This window comes from Leopardus geoffroyi, chromosome X, assembly GCF_018350155.1.
Source record: "Leopardus geoffroyi isolate Oge1 chromosome X, O.geoffroyi_Oge1_pat1.0, whole genome shotgun sequence".
Taxonomy (NCBI): Eukaryota; Metazoa; Chordata; class Mammalia; order Carnivora; family Felidae; genus Leopardus; species Leopardus geoffroyi.
The window spans coordinates 21,740,005-21,760,942 of NC_059343.1; the positions used below are offsets into that span (position 1 = coordinate 21,740,005).

At 37.4% G+C, this 20,938-nt stretch overlaps 1 pseudogene; it reads left to right on the plus strand.

The window, feature by feature from the left end:
• The first annotated feature begins 11,469 nt into the window (after window positions 1–11,469).
• Window positions 11,470–13,078, plus strand: LOC123595225 (annotated as a pseudogene).
• The last annotated feature ends 7,860 nt before the right edge of the window (window positions 13,079–20,938 follow it).

A 20,938-nucleotide genomic window follows, 5' to 3' on the forward strand; every position in this document is an offset into this window, starting at 1 on the left:
TTCGAGAGAGAGAGAGACAGAGCAGGGGAGAGGGGCAGAGAGAGGAGGGTAAGAAAGAATCTCAAGCAGGATCCGTGCTGTTAATATGGAGCCCAACACAGGGCTCCGTTCCATGAACCGTGAGATCATGAGCTGAGCTGAAGCAATTGAGCCACTTTCATTAATGGAGTATCTTAATTTTAATCTAGTACAGATTATTAATCTACTTTATGGTTAGTGCTTTATGTATCCATTTAAGACAGCTTTGCAGTGACTGAAGACATATTCTAAAATTTATTTTATCTTTCACAGTTAAATTTGCATTCTATGTGTTTAATTGATCCCACATCACAGTTATTTTAAGATGATCCCTTTCCCACTGCTCTTCATTTGTACATTTCTGATTCAGGTGTCCATATATGTGTATGTCTGCTATTTACTTCCTATTATGTTCTATTTTTTTTTTCTAGGCTATCAGTGGGAGAATACCACACTCCCTTAATTATTGAAACTTCATTACAAGTCTGGATAGCACGGGGAGTAATTCCCTTAACTTGTTTGAACCCCTGAGGATTTTTGTGGTTTTTCTCTGACCTTTACATTTCCATATGAAGTACAGAATGTTTATTAATTTCCACAAATAGATTTCCACTGACGATAGGTCTATAATGGAAATTCTGTTGAATATAGATCACTTTGAAGGGGAATTGACATCTTTCAGTATTTAGTGTTCCACTTGATAAATGTGGTGTATTCTTTCATTTATTTACATCTTACTTATCTTCTCTTAGTAATAGAGTGTTTTTTGTGCAGAGGTCTTGAATATATTTGATTCCTATTTTATTATCCTATTGTAAGCAGTATTGGTTTAAAACAGTGTTTTAACTCATCATTTAAATAAAATACAGATAAATAGAAGTGATCATATCTTATATCTTACAGCTTGAGGAAGTTTTACAAACCGAACACACCTGTGTAGCTAGCACCCAAGCCAAGGATTAGAACTTTACCAGTTCAAAAGGCCTCATTGTTCTTTCAGCAACTAGAGCCCTACGTACCTCCCGTATCTTGAACTTTACCAGCAGAGATAAGTTTTGCTATGAAAGTAGAATCCTATAATATGTACTCTTCTTGATGGTTATTTTGCCCAGTAATGGTGTTAATGAGTCATGCATATGAACACATGTAATTGTAGATCACTTGTGCTGTTATGTAGTATTTGTCATGAAATACACTACAATATAACTATCCATTTTTCTGTTGATACATGTTTAGTAGTTTTTAGGTTGTGTATGTGTTTTTAATGTTAGCCAATCTGGTTGACCTGGAGTAGTATTTCATTGTGGGTTAAATTTCCATTTCTTTAGTAATGATATTGTTTTTCATGTGCTTATTTGCTATATACTTCTATAAATACTTTTGCAAATTGAAGTCCTCTGTCAGCTTTTTTTCCTTGAATTGTAGGAGTGTAGAATGCTTTATACATTCTGGCTAAAATTCTGTTTGCTATGTGCTTTGTGAATATTTTGTTTCAGTGTATGGCTTATATGTTTTCTTTTTTTTTAATATTTTATTTTAGTTGTGAGAGAGCAAGCATGAGCAAGGCAAGGGGGGAAGGAGGGAGAAGGAGAGAGAATGAATGAATGAATGAATGAATGAATGAATGAATATATCCCAAGCAGGCTCCACACCCAGCATGGGGTTTGATGCAGGGCTCAATCTCCTGAGCAGAAATCAAGAATCAGTCACTTAACTCACTGAGCCATCGGGGCGCCTGGGTGGCGCAGTCGGTTAAGCGTCCGACTTCAGCCAGGTCACGATCTCGCGGTCCGGGAGTTCGAGCCCCGCGTCAGGCTCTGGGCTGATGGCTCAGAGCCTGGAGCCTGTTTCTGATTCTGTGTCTCCCTCTCTCTCTGCCCCTACCCCGTTCATGCTCTGTCTCTCTCTGTCCCAAAAATAAATAAACATTGAAAAAAAAAAAATTTAACTCACTGAGCCATCCAGGTGCCTCTATTTTCTTACTTCTTGTGATAAAGAGAAGTCTTTTAAAAATTATTAATTTATCAATTTCTTCTGTTAGAACTTCTTCTAGAAATTATATTTGTTAGCCTATAAGTTAAGTATGTGATCAGTAGTGAATTTGTTGTATATTATATAAGGTAGAACAAAGCTTTATGATATTTTTTCCAGTATATATATGTGTATATATTCTTGGTTACTCTAGGGTCATTGGTTAAAACTGTATCTTTTCCCTATTTAATTGTTTTGGTGCTTTTGTCCAAAATCATTACACCATGTAGAACATCTTGAAAATCTACAGAATAGGGAACAAAACTAATAAATGAGTTCAATAGAGTTTCACAATGAGTCAATATACAAAAATTTTGTTTCTGTAGACTGAACAACTAAAAAATAGAATTTGTAAAAATATTTTCAACACCCAGAAATATAAAATACTTAGGATTAATTTTAATACAAGTTGTGAAATGCCTCTGTATGAATAACCTTAATACCTATATAAAATAGGATTCTTTTGTATAGTAATAATATATTACTTGAAAAAATTATATATGTACTGCGTTCGTGGATTAGAAAACTCATTGTTAACATACAAAATGTCTTTAAATTGATCTGTAGGTTTAGTACAATCCCAATCAAAATCCAGTGGGTGCTTTTATAAAAATTGAAAAAGTTAGTTTAAATTTTATATGGAAATTCAAACAGTATAAGTTTTTAAATTCCACTTTCTTATTATTGTGCTATATAAAAATAGAAATTATTTTTTAATCTTATATTCAGGACATAAATTATAGTTTACACTAACAAACATACTTTATACTAATGATTTAGCTGCATATTCTTTTGGATTTTCTAAATAATCTCATTATTTTGCATAGCAAGTATTTGATTTTTTTCCTTTCCAATTATTATGCTTTTTCTTTTTTTGGTTAGTACTAAGATCTCCAGCATAATACTGACTAGATACAGTGCTAACAGGCATTGTTATTTTATCCCTGTGTCAGAAGAAAATCTTTTATCGCTTTTGCACTAAATATACTTGTTCCAAAAACAAACTTTTATCCAATTAAGGATGTGTCCTTCTGTATCTGAGCTGCCAGAGGTTTTTGTTTTGGTCTTATATCTTTTTTCTATTAAGAAACTGTGTAATTATTCTTTTAAGATACTGGCTAATATTGATTGATTTTCAAAGTTAAACCAACGTGGCATTCTTCTAAGAAATTCAGCATATTCTTTATCTTTTTGGGCTATTTCTGGATTTGATGTGTTCATGCATTGTTTAGGGTTTTTTTGGTGTACATTGACGTTGTTGCATTTCATTTTCATTTCTTGTGAAGCCTTTATTATGTTTTGGTGTGTTGGTTTGGTCATGTTGGTCATAAAATTAGTTCAAGAATGTTCTCTTTTCCCCCTCTTTTGTGAAACACTTGGTTTGAGATGCATGTTATTTATTCTTAAATGTATGATGTAATTTACTGGTTGAAGTTACATGATGCAGAGATTTTATTTGTGGGAAAATAGGAAGTTTTGATTCAGTCTGGTGAGGAATACTCAGGTTTTCTACTTAGGGATTCGCTTGCAGTAAGTTTTGCTTTATAGGTAAACCATGTGCATGTCCTGATAGAAAATTTTCATAATGACCTCTTGTTTTTTAAATGTCTTCTTTCCTTCTTACATCTTTAAGCCTTCCATTGGCATCATTTTTATTGTGCCCTGCCCCACCAAACCCTTGGCACTTGTATCTTTACGTGAGAATCTTTGTGATGAGTTGTGTTTTATTTGTTCGAAAGTGTTTTTATCATAATTTTGGAAGATTGTTTTACTGGAAACAGAAATATAAATTAGCTGTCATTTATTTCAGTGCTTTGGTTTTTTCATTCCATTGTTTTCTGGTTTCCTTCATCTTTTGGGGGAAGTCTGCTTTTGGTCTTATTTTTACTCCTTTGAAGATAAATTACACTTTGCCCCTCTGGACACATTTTAGATTTTCTTTTTCACTGTTGGTTTCTTGCACTTGAATTACAATTATTCTTTATAAGGTTTTCTTTGAATCTATCCTGCTGGATGTTCATCTTTCTTCTTTAATCCCGGACTTGATGACTTTTTATCAGATTAGGAAAATTCTCAGATATTCTCTTTTCCAGTACCACATCTTATCCAGTCCTCTGTACCTTACTCTGAGCCACAAAATCCTAGGCTCAACTCCTTTCTGGATATTAGGTCTACAGATGCTCACTGCCTTGATGGCTTTCTGCTGCCATTAAATAGATGTGGGTGTTTTGTAAAATATTTTATCTATATTTTCTAGTTGTTGTCACTGTAAGAGTTGATCTGAATGAACCTATTTCTCACTGCTACAATTCACAAATCTATGATATTAAACTTAATAAAGAATCAAAATCAATGAGATTATTAAGGTAAAATGGTAAATGGAAGACAATAATCAGTTTTTTCATCTGTTAAAAAGATCTCAGGTGGCACCTGGGTGACTCAGTCAGTTAAGCATGCAACTTTGGCTCAGGTTGTGACCTCGTGGTTCATGAATTTGAGCCCCATGTTGGGCTGTGTGCTGATAACTCAGAGCCTAGAGCCTGTTTCAGATTGTGTGTCTCCCTCTCTCTCTGCCCGTCAACTGCTTGCTTGCTTGCTTGCTTGCTCTCTCTCTCTCTCAAAAAAATAAATAAATAAATAAATAAACATTAAAAATTTTTTTAAAATCTGAATATTTGTATTGTAATATTTTTATAGGATACATTAATTTCTGTATATTCTGCAATATATTACATATTGTACTAAAACCTATAGTTTTTTTCTTTTTTAATTTTTAAATGTTTATTTTTGAGAGAGAGTGAGAGCGAGCAGGGAAGGTGCAGAGAGAGAAAGGGAGACACTGAATCTGAAGTAGGCTCCAGGCTCTGAGCTGTCAGCTCAGAGCCAGATGTGGGGCTTGAACTCAAGAACCACGAGATCACGACCCGAGCCAAAGTCGGACACTTAACCTACTGAGCCACCCAGGTGCCCCAAAACCTGTAGTTTTAGTATAACCTTTTATTGTCTTCTTGTAGGACACTTGTGCTCCTCTAATTTCTCCCTAGTGTTTTCACAGATAAATGTTGCAGTCCACGCCTAGGAACTAATGAGAAAAAAATCCTCCCTCACTTGCCTCCCTAATAGAATTATGTTCCTTTGTTTCTAAACTAACCAGAGAGTATCATCAAAATACATAGACTCTAAAACCACAGTTTATCATACAGTCTCAAGATGGGATATGCTGTGTGATTATTTTTTCAAAATTTGTTGACTGTTACGGAAGTGATAACTAAACTTGGCATGGACTCTTACTGTGTTTTTATTTCAAATGTGTTATGAATCTCCATCTTTGGACTGATATGCACCTGACACTTGGAATGGGCATATCTGGGGTGTATAACAATGGAATTAAACCATTAATAATAGGGTTGCTAACAGATTAGATGGAAAAAGCCAGATTTTATACAGGGAGGGTATAGGATGGAGAACCAAATTTCACTAGCTGTTTATTGATTCTTAGGCCCAAACCCTGAACTTAGGATTGAGTCCTAGGAAGAGTGCTGAACTGTATTCAGAAGTAGTGGCATCAGAGGCTATGATCTCCCCAGCCGGGTTGTAGGAAGCAAAGGGCATTTCAGTATATCTCACTACTAAGGGTTTGGAATATGCAAGGGGCATACAGCAGCAGGTTCCACACTGATATGCAAGGTTCTTTTATGTGTACATATGGGTATGAGTTGTGTTTTCAAATGCAGTATGTTGTTTGTGTAAAACATACTGATGGTAGACGGCAATCAGAATATCAGGTGAGAATTTGGAACTCAAACTGTCATTTTCTCTCTCTATTGCTAACACTTTTTAGGTAAGAATTCTCTGACCCAAATTAATAAAAAATAATAATCTATGCTGTCAGTTAACTCACCAGCCACTTCTAATCATGGCAAGTTGAGAACGCTTGTGAAGATTTTTCTATCATACAAAGAATAATAATCAACATTACTTTCCTATTCTGGGCAGTAATCGTATTTGGAAGCTGACAGTTATACAATCAAGAAGTTAAGGGAATAAGAGGTAGAGCATAGTGAATATAGTCAATGATACTGTAATAGCATTTGTTGTATGGTGACAGGTGGTGTCTTCATTTCTGGTGAGCGTAACAGAGTATAGAGATGTCGTATCACTATGTTATATACCTGAAACTAATGTAACATTATTTCTAAACTATTCTCAAATAGAAAACAAGCCTGTTAAGGAACACTAAAAATCTGCAGTTCGTGGCTGTATATCAACAACTACCCTCTTACAGGATGAATACAAAGCAAACGCAGCCCTGTAGTTACGAGAATCCTTGTTTGTGGGTTGTGATAGTTATTCGTGACGGCATCACAGACGGAGTGAAAAGGTGATTTGGCTCAAACGATCTTGGTGAATGAAAGTACCAACAAAGTGTTCAGAAAGCTGCATTAGATGCCTCAGCCCTGGCTCCAGTGAATTAAAGATGGTGATATTAAAGTATGGCAGCATCAGTTGCTTCCGAAAATGTGATAGAAAAAGAAATGCTGCATTTCTTAATATGTTATTTTATAAAATAGGTGATTTTCACTATACTTCTGCATTACCGTCTTAATAAGTTCAATATAGAAATGGGGCATTTGAATATATCAAATCAATTCCTAAGAAGTCCTGAACTGTGAGATCATGACCTGATCGGACAACAGACGCAGAATCGGACGCTTAACCGACTAAGCCCCCCAGGCGCCCCAATGAAATACAAAAATTAAAAAAAAAAAGATTAGTTGGAAACTGAATTCGTTCCTTTATTTATTATCCAGTTACTAATTCACTTGACACTTAGGTGCTGAACACTTTTGATGCTCCAGAGACTCTGGTTCTCTAGAACTTGATTTTGCTTGGATTATTCTTACCGGGTCACAGTAGTCTTCACTGCCTTGATGGCTGTCTAATGCCTTCAACTACATAATTATTCATTATCTCTTTGGTTTAGGACATAATTTGTAGTTTTTAGCAGGAGATTAACTTTGACCCATAATAAACAACAGGAAGTACTCACTTTGAAGGTACTGCAAGAGGTAAAAATGACTTTGTGGTTTCAAATCATGCAAAATGATCTTTATAATCAGCGGGGGAAATTGTGATTTTTTTGTGTGACATTTGAAAATTCTTTCAAAATATTACAACTCTCTAATTTTCGGCTAATGTACAGGTAAATAAAATAATAAAACTAATGTTTATATGCTACTTTGTAATTTAAAAGAAACACTGATAAAGTGTTCGATTTCATTTTAGACAGCCTATCAAGAGTAGTATGAATAGTGCTTGCTTTCTTCCTACCATGTAACTTAGAATACAATAGAACCTTGTCAATGCTTTGGTGAATTATCATATTGTTTTCAAAGATTGGATCAACTTCTAATATTTTGTTACTTGTTCACTGTCATGAAATATATCCAGAGTTCCTTTCTTGGGAACATTCTGTTGCTGGCATCACTTCCTCGAGTACAGCTTCATCCTTTTTGTTAACAGCCACTTTCTTAAATTATATCACTAAGATCACTTTCCCCAAGTTCCTGTGCCTTCATATTTAGCTGGAGTCCCTTGAATGATGGGGGTGTTAACATTGTCATGATCAGCGATTTTATTTTTATTTTTAATCTACTTTTGTTCTCTTGGAATTTGACTTCTTGTTGCACTTACATTTGTTGTCCACTTTCCTATTTGGGTTATCCATTTTTGAGTGATGCCACATGGATTTATCATGGGAGAACTAAGGGGCAGCACAACTGTACCCTCTGTTGTCTATGTATGAACTGAATAATAGACACCCCCTGACCAATCGCTGGCTGACTTCGAAAGAAAGCACTTGATTTGTCGCTGATTGAGATCAAAGATTGTTGCGTACAGAATGATCTGTGAACTGAAGAGCTAGAGTCTTTGTACTTGAAGCAATTTCTCCTAGTTACTAAACTGTGGTAATCAAAATGTGAATCAAATTGTCCAGGACTGTTAATATTTAACTAACTTGGGATAACTGAAGTGTGTGCATGTAGGACCATGTAGAGGGGAAGCTGTACGTATTAGCATCCTCTACTTGTGGAAAGTTCTTACCGTGCATGAAAAACGTAGGCTGGGGGAGTCACCATAAGGAGGGGCTTTTCTCAGGATCAGGCATTTCACCAGAGGACAAGTTCAGTTGGTTAAGTCTTCTGGCCTGCCAGCATCTCAGTATTTGTAGGTCCTCTTTGCATAATGAGGGGTTCCTTTATTCAGCTAACATTTAATGAGGCACAGAATTTAGAGTGCAGTATTGGCCACATGACATATAGAACAAATCAGACACTTCACAGTCCATAAATGTGAAATGACTTGTGAGCGTTAATGGAACCGAGAGATTTCACCTGACTGACCATGGAACAGGTCTAAGAAGGAAGGGAGCCAGATGGAAGATGGCAAGTGAAGTGAGCCAGGGATGTTGCAGTGACTGGAACTGTGCGTTGAGAGAGAGAATGGTGCTGCTGGACACCAGCTGTGGTGCCACTGTATGTGCCAACTGGAATTGCTAGTGTTTTATCGTTTTCATCTGGTTCATTCATTACGTTTAATCACCAAATTATTTTTAATATTCTTGCTGAGGTGGAATAGTGTTGAAGGTATATCATGTATTATATGAAAGGCAAACAAAATATGTCCCCTGATGTGACATTGTGAGGTTGACTGTATGGCCCGGAATAAATAATGTCCTGTAAGTCAAGCTGTTACTATCACTGCCAGCTCATTGAATGACAGTGGAAAGCCACTTGAGTTTTGTATGTTTTTATTTCTAAGCTGTTGAAGGGTAATTAAAGAGCTTACCCACATCACCAAGATCTGGGATTTGTAAAGTATTAGTTAAAAAATATTTTGGAAGTTTTAGATAAAAAGTGTTAAGGTTTTAAACATTGTTACTAAGGTACCACTTGAATCAAACCATTGTAGTAATTGATACTTTCTAAATTTAAAATAGATTTGAATATTATGTGCATGCCTAAACACATCATTTAGATAGCAGTACCAAATTAGGGATTTCACAGGGAGTGGCAGTATGGGTAATATGACTTCTAATATTGTGGCAATACAATAGTGCTTTTAAGTGTTTTGTAGAAGGATGTAATCAATTGAGACATAAGAGAGTGTCATTTTTGTATGTCAAAAATTTTGAAGTATTGGGAGTTCCATATATTTCATGTTTTATTATATATGTTTCATATTTCATTTTTAGTTTAACCTAAGAGGCCAGGAATGAATTCCATTTCCATTCTATGCCCTAAGACTTTTAATTTCTCTTTATGACTCACTTTCTCAATTATAAATTGAGTGTGATGTAGTTTGTCATTTAAAAATTGTAGGGATAAGCAGAAATATTTACTTTTCTCTATCCTTTTGTCCCTGTGTGTGTATCTGCTACCTATCTGTATATCGAGAATGGTGGATCCTTTATTTACCTGCCATGTGAATTTGACTAAGTTATTTAACACCTCTAAGCCTCGGTGTTCAAGTATAACATAATAGTAGGTATTAAAATTGGTATTTAGATTAAAGGAAGTGATACATGTTAAGCATTAAAAGTGGTACCAGGAACTTATTGTGTGTTTAACAACTGTCAGGTATTAATTTTACAACTTTAGAGCAGAAATGAAACATTATTTCTCCTGTTTAGTGTTCTGTTTACATTTTTGTCTAGTCATAGACTCTTGTGCATAATAAGTAGGTAGTTAAAATGCTTAATTGAGTTAATTTCTCATTTAAGAAAAAAATAGATTACAGTTGACTTCCAAACCATTCAAAATATAATTTATTCATCACTAAGAAAGTACTTCAGAATGCTGTAAAGCCTGAGGGTCTTTCTTAAAACCATCTGTTATAATTGCATTATGCTTGTGTAGATGAATCAATTAATAGAGAATGTTAGTCAATAGAGTTTTGGATAAGATAGATTGTATTGTGTTTGATTGACTCATCTTTAATTCTTGAAACAAATTCTGACTTTAATTATTGGAAGGTGAAGTGTTCGTTTTGTTAGTGACTTGTTTTCCATAAGTGATGATCTAAATGGAGCATATCATATTGAAAGGTACTGCTGGACTGCCTTTTGTACACATATCAGTGGTTGAGCTGGAAGGACCACCATGTTGATCTTGCCTTTTTTGGAAGGCTGTTGTGCCAAAGCTGTCTTGTTTGCTTCCCACTTGATCACACTCAAACCCAATATCCGTCTGGCTTCTGACTCTTGGCTCTCTCTCTGCCATCAGTGACCCTGCTTCCCTCTTTGGATGTGATGCTTCTTTCTGGTCTACCTGGCTTTGACTCTTGGCTTTCACTCAAGGACTTTGGCCTGACATTGGACAGGAAGCTCTTGAGAGCACTCTGAGTACAATGATTCCCTCAGAATCAGTTTCCCTGGCTCTAATGAGCTGGACCAGCCACAGGTTGGCTTGATTGGCCAGAGGATTCAGCTAATGCAAAAGAGCATTGAGAGGTGGGAGTATTCATTAAGGCTCTGTGAGAAGTTTGAACACATGCAGAATCATTACCTTAACAGTCTTCAGTTACTCTTGGGGAAAAATAGAATTTTTAAATCAAAATAAATGTTTGACCCTTAAGGAAAAATATCATTCGAAGCACAGAGTTTTATTTCAAACACTAGCGTTACTTGGCTGTCCTCTATGTATCTTTCTATTCTGTACCACTACTGAATACCACCTAAGTGTATCAAAAAATGCAGCTACATGCTTTTCCCGCTGCTGTAAAAAGCCTGGCACTAACTACATCTTCTGTCAACGTTGATAATTATTAGAGAAGACTTTCCGTCCTGTCATTCAGAAGAAAATGCAAGCAACACAAACCTCAAAGAGTCAGATGAGAGAGCTTTCGTGATCGTCGAGGTCAGTTTTGCAGCAAGTATTCTTGCAGGCATGATTAAATTCTGGGTGATTTTCAAGTATCACCTTAGAAATGGAAAGATCCCGCATTGTTTTATTTATGTGTCTGACATAAAACACTAATGGTTTCAAATAATAAAACACAATGGAAAGTGTTGACATTTTCAGTTTTCAATTAGCAATAGTGTTTTAAAGCACTTACTTTGAAGTACAAATTTGCACATTTATGACATTTATAAATGAAAGCATTTGGTTGACTGATTTTAATGGTCGAATCATGAGAAATGCCTATTTATGGAAAGTGAAAACTGATATTTTGTTTTTTGTTTTTCAATCTGGTTAGCTTTGCCATGGAACCATTTGTTTTAAACATGTCAGCTTTCTTTAATTACTCGTTTTTAGTAACTGCTGTGTGTTCCTCAGGTGACCTGGGAACATCTGTAGGCTGAACCAAGGTCAGTGTTCTGAATATGGGACTAGACTCAGATATTTTTTCGAAGAGGCCATGTTAGAATCCAAACCAAATAAAAGATCACGGCGGAGAGGTACTGGTGCTCGGCAGAGACTTGAGCACTTCCGGGATGGCAGAAGCTCAGGCAGTTGTCTTCATTTGGGGCCTATCCAATGGTGTGTTCTGGAGAAGCAGACTCTAGGAAGCTAGGATGTATGTGAAGTCATTGCAGTTAGAAGAGAGGCTCCAGAACAGTGGCAGAATGTAATCAAATATGAATAGAGAACAAGGAAAGGAATCCAGTTATTGAGGACTCACAGGAAACGAAGAGTCAAACCAAGTTTGATGCTCATTTACTGGCTTGACTACTAACATTCCTCCTGTACGAAAATTAGTCCCAGAAAATGGGATAGGGATAAACTTATATGTGGAAAGTAAAAGTGTTTACTTTTTTGTGTTGAAGTGTTAGAATTAAGCCAAACAGACTATTGTAACATGAACCTTGTCTAGGATGCTGGTAGTTAAAGAGGAAATTCAGAGGTGGATTTCAAATGCATTGAGAGGGAGGAATTGATTGAATTTGTGGAGTAGTTGGAGGTTGAGAAAGCTGTCGATGAGCTTTTTAAACTTTGTATGCCTGGGACTAGTTAGTAGAAAAAGGATAGGTCAATTGGAGTCGCTCTTTGGGGTAAAGAGGAGCATCAGTTCTGTGTTAAGCATACTGAGTTTAGTGTGATGTTGGAGATACTTACAGAAACAACGGAGCCATGTGAGGAAAAATATTGCATGACCTACTGCACTGAGTATTCTTATATTCTTAAGTAACTATAACCATCTTACATTATCTTTTGTTGGTCTCAATAATGTTTCTGTAGCTGGCAGTCCAGAGTGAATGATTGAGATGATAATGGAGAAGGCAAATAATTTAAATTTACAAAGAGTTCACTTCTTCTTTGAGAAAACACTAAATGGTGGATGATGTCGGTGCTGTAGGAAGGCCTGGGGGGGGGTTGCAAGGGCCCTGGAATGGGGTGTTGGGGTGGCTTCTGAGGAGGCTCCAGCAGCAGCACCATCTGGGGCCAAGGCCATGGAGCTCGCAGAGGCAAGGCCAAGAACAAGGAGTGGATCCCCATCACCAAGCTGGGCTGCCTGGTCAAGGACATAAAGATCAAGTCTCTTTGAGGAAATCTGTCTCTTCTCCCTGCCCATCATTGACTTTCAACTGGGGGCATCCCGCAAGGATGGTGTTTTGAAGATTATACCTGTGTAAAAGCAGACCCATGCTGGCCAGTGGACCAGGTTCAAGGCATTTCTTGACATCAGAGATTACAATGGATGAATCGTTCTTGGGTGTTAAGTACTCCAAAGGAGGTAGCCACTACCATCTGTGGAGCCATCATCCTGGGCAAGCTTTCCATGGTCCCTGTGGGACAAGACTACTGGGGGAACACAATCAGCAGGCCCCACACTGTTCCATGCAAGGTGACCAGACACTGTGGCTCTTTGCTCTTGGGACTCATCGTGCGTGCCCCCAGAGGCACTGCCCAAGAAGCTACTGATGATGACCAGTATTGACGCCTCCTACACGTCAGCTAGGGCCTGCACTGTCACCCTGGGTGACTTCACCAAGGCTTCTTTTGATGCCATTTCTAAGACCTACAGTTATCTCACCTCTTTTTTTTTAATATTTTTATTTTATTTTTGAGAGACAGAGAACACAAGTGGGGCAGGGTCAGAGAGAGGGAGACACAGAATCAGAAGTAGGCTCCAGGCTCTGAGCTGTCAGCACAGAGCCTGATGCAGGGCTTGAATCCACAAACTGGGAGATCATGACCTGAGCCAGTGTCAGACGCCCAACCGACTGAGCCATCCAGGTGCCCCGACAGTTATTTTACCTCTTAACTCTGGAAAGAGAATGTGTTCACCAAGTCTTTTATTAGGAATTCACTGACCATCTTTGGAAAGACCCACATCAAAGTCTCCATGCAGGGAACCCAGGCTCCACGTGTGGCCACCATACAGTTTTATACAAGAAATATAAAGTGAATTAAAGCCTGTTAATAATAAAAAGTAAATTTACAAAAAAATTTACAATTTCACTTCTTAAGTTTATTTATTTTGACAGAGAGAGAGAGGGAGGGAGGGAGGGAGGGAAAGAGCATGTAAGCACAAGCAGGGGAGGAGCTGAGAGAGAAGGAGAGAGTCCCAAGCAGGCTTCCTGCTGTCAGCACAGAACCTGATATGGGGCTTGAACTCATGAGCTGCGAGATCGATGACCTGAGCTGAAATCAAGAGTCAGTTGCTTAACTGACTGAGCCCAGGTGCCCCAAGAATACTTACTTTCTTAGTAAGACTAATTAACTTGAAACTAAAAGAAAAATGACATTAAAGTATACAGTTGTTGAGCAAGAAAACCAAGGTCTTTTACATATATAAAAAATGAGACTAGGGGGCATTTAAAAGCTTTGGGTATGTATATGATCATTAAAGAAGGGAGGGTGGAGTTAGTAGAGATGTGAGGATCTAGGCCTGGTGTAGACAAAAATTTAATAATGTAGCAGAGAGAGGAGGAATCCCAAAGGAGTTAAAAGAGCTGCTGGAGAAAAATCAAGAGAGAATAGTGTTTTGAGGAGCAAAGGGAAGTAGGTTTCTAGTGGGAAGTAGACAACACATCAAATAATCATGCTGGATCTGAATAGACAAAGTCTGAATGAGCCATCCTAAGTCCCCATAAGATGTGATGCAGCATGATTCAAGGGTATTTCTTCACGTGACCACAGTTGGAACAAATTTCAGAATTTAACCAACACCCCTTCCCACAATCTTTCCACTTTGTCTGATCAGGGGCTCTGGCCTTGAGTGCTGCCTCATAAGCCCTTGATGGTTACCTGTGTAGTTCACTGAGGCAAACTGGAAACTTTTTAAAAAAGTTTTTGATGTTTATTTTTGAGACAGAGACAGAGCATGAACAGGGGAGAGGCAGAGAGAGGGAGACACAGAATCCAAAGCAGACTCCTGGCTGTGAGCTGTCAACACAGAGCCCGACATGGAGCTTGAACCCACCAACCGTCAGATCATGGCCTGAGCCAAAGTTGGGCGCTTAACCCACTGAGCCACCCACGCGCCCCCAAACTGGAAACTTTGAAAAAGTGTCCTCTCATTGCTGCCTTGTTAGCCAGATGAGAATCTTGACTGATACTACCATGGATTTCAGTGTTTTCATTGAAGGTGGTGATGGTTGCTTTCTCTCAAGTTTCCTAATAGCCGTAAAGGGACTTGATGTGAACTAATAGCCTTGCCAGTGCAGTGTTGAGCAAAAGTGGAAAAAAAAATCAGTCATTTGTCTTATAACACACTAATCAACCTGTACCTCTTTCCCTCCTAACAGTACTGATTTTCATATGTAGTGTAATGGACCTAAATTTCCCTGATAAGTTTGAAATGGAAGCTGAATGTTTTACTGGGTTTCTTAAGGGCTATTTTATTTGGAGGTTGGCTGCTGACCGTCAAATGGGAAAGAGAAATAACATTTGGTACAATGGCCCATTGCATGAAGTTAGGGACTTGGAAAGTTCCATTTGCACTTTGCCCCAGGCAGTAATGCAATCATAGTGGATTTTTACCTTTTTAAGATGCTGCTCATCTTCAAAACACATAATGCTAAGGTCTGAATAGCTTCATTTGACCTAGGAAGGGCTATTTTATTGCATGAGAACATAGTCTGAGGACAGGTGGTCTTTGCAAGACCACGGGATTGGTGGAGTGGTGAGTTTGTTCACCATCCTGCCCTCCACAATTCACTAACCAGAGATCTCCGGCCACACTCAGTGTAGATTTGGATTCATTCATTAAACTGAACCTCAAAGAACTAGTTAGAACTCAGTAAAAGTGGAATTTCCTTTTACTTTCATGATTTTTTTTTTAACCTGCATGCTCTCTGGGCTTTCTCACATACTTGTATGGATGACTGTGAACAGAACATCTATTTTACTTAATTTCTCTTGCACTTTCAGATGTCAAATTTCCTTTCATCTTGTCTTAACTTCAGGATTTTCCATTTTCTTCTGATCTTATTTTTTATAATAAATCTCTGTCCTGTCAGGGTTCTAAGTGATATTAAGATGCTTCCTTCATAAATGGTAAGTATCCTAGTGAGATAAAATATTAGGGATTTCAGTGACTAGTAACCTAGATTATTTTTGCAAGGAAATTAATATATATTAGAACATTCTAATGTTAAATGATAGAATGGAGGTTATATTAAGAAATGATTTTTAGGTGCCGTTAACATCCTCAGCACTTTCAAGAATGAAAATACTTTTTGTGTTATATGTAACATTTTATATCTCCCTTTTTAACAATATCTTTACTTTAAAGTTACACTAAGTGAAATAAGTCAAAGACAAATAACATGATTTCGTTTATATTGGAAATCTAAAAAAATAAATAAATGAATAAAGAAGAGCAGAGTCAGATGCATGAATACAGAGAACAAACTGATGGTTGCCAAAGGGGAAAGGGAGTGGTGTATGGCAAAATGGGTGAAGGGAGATAGGTGGTACAGGCTTCTAGTTACAGAACAAACAAATCACAGGATTAAGAGGTACAACATGAGGAATACAGTCAGTGGTATTATAATACTGTGTAGGGAGAGATGGTAGCAACACTTATGGTCGCACAGCATAAGGTATAAACTTGGGGAATCACTTTGTTGTACACATAAAACTAATGTATCATGTGTCAGCTATACTCAAAATTGAAATACAACAAAAAGTAAATGGGTAGAAAAATAAAAAAAAAAAGAAGAAGAAAGTAAGGAAGGGGCACCTGGGTGGCTCAGTTGGTTAAGCATGTGACTTTTGATTTTGGCTCAGGTCATGATCTCGTGGCCTGTGAGTTGAAGCTTCGCATCAGGCTCTGTGCTGATGGTGTGTAACCTGCTTGGGATTCTGTTTCTGCTTCTCTCTGCCCCTCACCTGCTTGTGCGTGTGCACTCTCTCTCTCTCTGTCTCGCTCTCGCTCTCTTTGTCTCTCTCTTTCTCTTGCTGGCTCTCAAAATAAATACATAAACTTGAAAAAAAAAAAAACCTTATAGAAAAGCTAAAGGAAATTAAAATCTCATTCACATAAATTTGCAAGCATGAAAATCATTAAAAATGTTGAATATGCCTTTTTATGTTAATGACATTAATTTTTAAATAAATTATGCATGTTAAAAATGAAACTACAAGAAATGAAGTCGCATCGAAAATACAAAGAAGAATTAAAATTTTCTTATTAGAATCAAACTATAATAACTTGATTTTCATTCTAAATATCTCCTTATTAATAGGTATAGAGAGAAGAATAGCTAGAATTTAAAAAATACTAAGGTAGGATTTTAGTGTGCATATAGATTTCAAATAAAATCATCAAATTTTATTTGAATTCAGTAAGAGGACAAAAGAAGATAAGGTATTTGATAAGTTTACACCTCACAGATAATAATTTTTTTTTGTTCCAGCTATAATGAGGTGTAATTGACATAAAACATCATGTAAGTTTAAGAGGTACAACCTGTTGATTTGATCCACATGTATATTGAAAAGTTATTACCACCAAGGGGTTAGCTAACACCTCCATCATGTCGCATAATTACCATTTCTGTTTTTTGGGGACAACACTTAAGATATATGCTCTTAGCAACTTGTAATTATATGATATTATTAACAGTAATTACCCTACTGTACATTACATCCCCAGAACTTACTCATCTTATAACTGGACATTTGTACCCTTGACAGCATTTGTCCGCATCTATCACCCCTAACTCTCGCAATTCCCATTCTCTGTTTTTATGAATTTGTCTTTTTTAGATTCCACATGTAAGTGAGATCGTACAGTATTTGTCTTTCCCTGTCTTATTTCCCATAGTATAATGTTTTCAAGTCCCATCGATGTTACAAACCACAGCTAATAATTTTGACTGCTTATAGTATTTCATGATGTTCCTTACTAACTTTAAAGGATACATTTGGTTATCTCTCTGTTTTGTGGTCTTTCATCATTAGGCGATCAATATGCATTGACTCCCAAGTTAGGGAAGAGGAGGATGAGGTTCCTTATGTGGTGTATCACCCTCCTCTTGTAGATTTGGGTTAACTAAAAATCAATTTTGCGGGGGGTGGGGGTACCTGGGTGGCTCAGTCTGTTAAGCGTCCGACTTTGGCTCAGGTCATGATCTCCCAGTTCGTGAACTCGAGCCCCGTGTCAGGCTCTGTACTGACAGCTCGGAGACTGGAGCCTGCTTTGGATTCTGTGTCTCTCTCTGCCCCTCCCCCACTCAAGCTCGCTGTCTCTCGCTCTCTCACTCTTTCTCTCTCTCTTTAACATTAAAAAAATTTTTAAACCAATTTTTTGATTACCCAAATTACTTTTAATAATTTGCACAAGCACATGTCTCTTTAACAACTTTATGAGGTACATGTTGATTTTCCACAATGTGAAATGAGGAAGGTAGACACTCTGCTGCTCCCCAGTTCTTCTTCCTCTTCCACCTCTCACTTCCTATCCATTTTAATGTGACTTGTACATTCAGATTCTTTCAAGCTCTTAGTTGATTGTAATCAAAAATTTCACAACTAATGAAGTACATTTACAGAATCAAGGAGTGGCTTCCCAGTTCACTCTGGTTATGGCCATTGCAGTCAGGAGGGGAGGTGAAAGAATAGAGCAGAGTGACAGGTTCTTGGGTGTGGTGTCCATGTCATCTGCCCATGTGTCATTGGGAAGAATTTAGAGGTGTGACCATTCATAACTGCAGGATGGGTCTGGATGAAGGATGACCTGGAACACCTGGTTTGTACCTCATTTTGCATGTGCATGTGTGTATATGTAGGATCACTGCCAAGAGATGGAATTGTCGGATGAAGTATTTCTAAATGAGGAAAGTATGAGTATGCCTATTTTACTATGACTTCAAGACAGAGGGGTTACAAAAGTTTTTAGTTTTGTTCATTTGAAAGATGAAAAGTGGTATCTCAGCATTTTAATTTGTATTCCTTCTATTTTGAGTAATGTTCAGCGTATTTTACATGTTTGATATCCATTTGAATTTTTGTGAACTGTCCTTTCACACCTTTTGCCTACTTTTCTTAATAGGCTATTGGGTTTTTTTTTTTTGCTTAATTGGATTATCATTTTATGTGTGGGAAAGAAGTCTGTGAGGGTTATGGGGCATTTGTCAGTAGTGAACAAGAAATTAAGATACTTGTTCCGTTAGATAAGAAAGCAGCCCATTTCAAGCACACAGCTTTTTGTTTTTTTTAAATGTTCCCTAGATCTGTTCCCTGAAGGCAGGGTCAGGGAGCCCTGGAGAGAAATAACAAAGGCTGAACACAGGAAAGTGGCTATGGGGAGAGAGAAGGCAACAGAATCAAGAAATGATGAGTATACAAGCCTAGTGGCTAACAGGATGAGGAGCCCTAGATATTTTTTTTTGATGTTTATTTTTGAGAGAGAGAGGGGGAGAGCAGAGAGAGAGGGAGACACAAAATCGGAAGCAGGCTCCAGGCTCTGAGCTGTCAGCCCAGAGCCCAACATGGGGCTCAAACTCACAAGCTGTGAGATCATTACTTGAGCCAAAGTTGGACACTTAACTGACTGAGTCACCCAGGTGCCCCTTGATGATGGTCTTTGTAAAACAGACATAACATCAGGTCTTTGCTCAAAATAAGTCCTTGGCTTCTCATCACCTTTAGGGGAAAGAAATCTCCTTGGCATGACAGACAAGCCTCTTTGTTCTGTGGCTCTTGCCTACCTGATGAACTTAATTTTCTGTTACTGCTCTTCAGTATTCTCTTACTCCAACAGTACTCCAACCTCATGTCACTTATACTCTTCTTTTTGTCTAGAATGTATTCCTTATGTATCTCTAATAAATGTATATTTGAATCCTTAAAGTCTCAGCCCAAGGTTATATTCTTTCTGAGGAGTACCTTGATTCTTTTAGGCATTTCTAGATTTCTTTCCCCTCTCTTCCTACCGCACATTGTAATTACACTGATTACCGTATTCTATTATAATGATTTATGACTCCATATCGCTACCACCCATAAGTCCCCTTAAACACAGGGTCTGCCTTTTTAGTTTTATCTTCTTATAGCTGAAATACAGCAAATGTCCTATAGCTCTTTCTTGAATAACAGTCCAACCCAAGTAAATTCCTCTCGTACTCCTCAGCAGCTCCTCTTTTTTTTTTTTTTTCTCAGTGATAATAAGAGGTTTAGCCACGTTAAATTATTAGTATGTGGTAGAAGTTAGCATTTGATATTACAGAATGTTTGATTCCTCCTTTAGGGGACCAATTCTCTATTGGTTAACTATACTTCTATTAAGATCTCCCTGTAGACGCATTTAAGCTTCATTTCTGGGGTTCATGTGCCTTGCCTGACCAAATCTGTCTGGCAAATCAGTATGAAAGCGTATGGAGTCATGAGGCTAGTTCCCTCTCCTGTCTTCAGCCTTTTCCACATTATCTTATTAGCTCTGCCCCATTCTAGGAGTATGCCACCTTTCCTGAATCCTAGGAGGACTCTGGGTAGAGAAAAATGCCTTTTTAGTTAGCTATCTCCTCTGCCCTGGTCCTTATTTATGAATACACAGAGCTCTGGTGAGGTGGATGCAGACAGTAGATACTTCAAATACATAATTATTAACAAATGTTATGGGGATATTTGCACCAAGCACATTACAACATAGTGCTTTCTCATCATTATATTTCAGTATTTCTAGAGTGTGGGGTTATTACTTCAGTAGAAACATTTTCATTTTGGGAGACCCAATGTGAAGAGTTGCTTAACATGAGTAATAATACATAAATCTTACCTGGAGTAGGCACTGCTGTATTTTATTGGTCTTTAACCAGGGTCATTGGAGAACATGCTTAGACATAGCAAGTATCACCTAACTCAGAAAGTACTTTGTTTCCTCACTGAGAGGCAGGAATTAAGCAGTGATGGCATAAATTGACCATTCCTTCAAAAAAAAAAAAGAAAAAAGAAAAAAAGAAAAAACTCAAAAGTCCTCTGTTCTCTTGAGAACTGAGAGCATATTGGTGAGGTATGTGTGACACTATAAGAAGGACCATCAAAAGAACTGCTACCACTCTGGGCTATGGAAAAGTACAACTATACAAAATCTGTCAAGTAAAGCTCCTACATAGGAGGTATTAATATTCAGTAATTCCCTGTCCTTCGGTCAAATCCCAAAAGGAATTATATATAAATACATAAAGTTACAGTTAGGTATGCATACATGTGTGCATACATATGTGCGTGCGCACACATACACACACTTGAAGAGGGTACACAGTAAGTTGTAGAAAGCCTTGAAGGGAATTGGACTTAATTTAACTTGTTTTACTAGAACCAGTCAATAGTAGGGATTTCTAACAATCTTAATTTTTTTCCCCAAATCTCAACATGCAGCTGTTATTTTGTGGTCCATATCAGGAAGATACCCCTTACTTCTTTGCCATACAATA